General features: G+C 60.6%; 1 protein-coding gene across 1 annotated transcript in view; it reads left to right on the forward strand.

The window, feature by feature from the left end:
• Positions 1-1,169, forward strand: part of RNF41 (ring finger protein 41) — a 14,894-nt gene that overhangs the window by 7,875 nt on the left and 5,850 nt on the right. The gene's annotated exons all lie outside the window — the stretch shown is intronic.

The raw sequence follows: 1,169 nt of genomic DNA on the forward strand, positions 1-1,169 counted from the left end.
GCCAGGAGAGGGATCAGCGCCAGGAGAGGGATCAGCGCCAGGAGAGGGATCAGCACCAGGAGAGGGATCAGCCCAGGAATGGGATCAGCACAGGAGAGGGATCAGTGCCAGGAGAGGGATCCCTGAGCGATTCCCTGAGCGATTCCCTGAGTGATTCCATGAGGGATTCCCTGAGCGATCCCTGAGCAATTCCAAACTCAGCAATTCCCCGAGTGATCCCTGAGCGATCCCTGAGCGATTCCAAACTCAACAATTCCCTGAGCGATCCCTGAGCAATCCCCGAGTAGTTCCCCGAGTGATTCCCGAGTGGTTCCCGAGCGATTCCCCGAGTGATCCCCTGAGTGATCCCTGAGCGATTCCCAACTCAGCAATCCCCTGAGCGATCCCTGAGCGATTCCCTGAGTGATTCCAAACTCAGCGATTCCCCAAGTGGTTCCCCGAGTGGTTCCTGAACAATCCCTGAGCGATCCCCGAGTGGTTCCTGAGCGATCCCCTGAGTGATCCCTGAGCAATCCCTGAGTGATTCCTGAGTGATTCCTGAGCGATCCCCGAGCCATCCCCCGAGCGGTTCCTGAGCGATCCCCGAGCGATCCCCGAGCCATCCCCGAGCCATCCCCCGAGCGGTTCCCTGAGCGGTTCCTGAGAAATCCCTGAGCGATCCCTGAGTGGTTCCCCGAGTGGTTCCTGAGCAATCCCTGAGTGGTTCCCGAGTGGTTCCTGAGCAATCCCTGAGTGATCCCTGAGTGGTTCCCGAGTGGTTCCTGAGCAATCCCTGAGCGATCCCTGAGTGATTCCCGAGCCATCCCCCGAGCCATCCCTGAGCGATCCCCGAGTGGTTCCCCGAGTGGTTCCTGAGCAATCCCCGAGCGATCCCCGAGCAATCCCCGAGCCAACCCCCAAGCGGTTCCCCGAGTGGTTCCTGAGCGATCCCTGAGTGATCCCTGAGCAATTCCTGAGCGATCCCCTGAGTGATTCCTGAGCGATCCCCGAGCCATCCCCTGAGCGATCCCTGAGCGATCCCCGATTGGTTCCTGAGCAATCCCTGACCGATCCCCGAGCGGTTCCTGAGCGATCCCTGACTGATCCCCTGACCGATCCCCGAGCGATCCCTGAGTGGTTCCTGAGCGATCCCCGAGCGATCCCTGGCTGATCCCCTGACCCATCCCCGA

The sequence above is a fragment of the Corvus kubaryi genome, unplaced genomic scaffold (genome assembly GCF_017639235.1).
Source record: "Corvus kubaryi isolate FWS band 111438036 unplaced genomic scaffold, C.kubaryi_AGA036_p1.0 36964, whole genome shotgun sequence".
NCBI classification, from domain to species: Eukaryota; Metazoa; Chordata; class Aves; order Passeriformes; family Corvidae; genus Corvus; species Corvus kubaryi.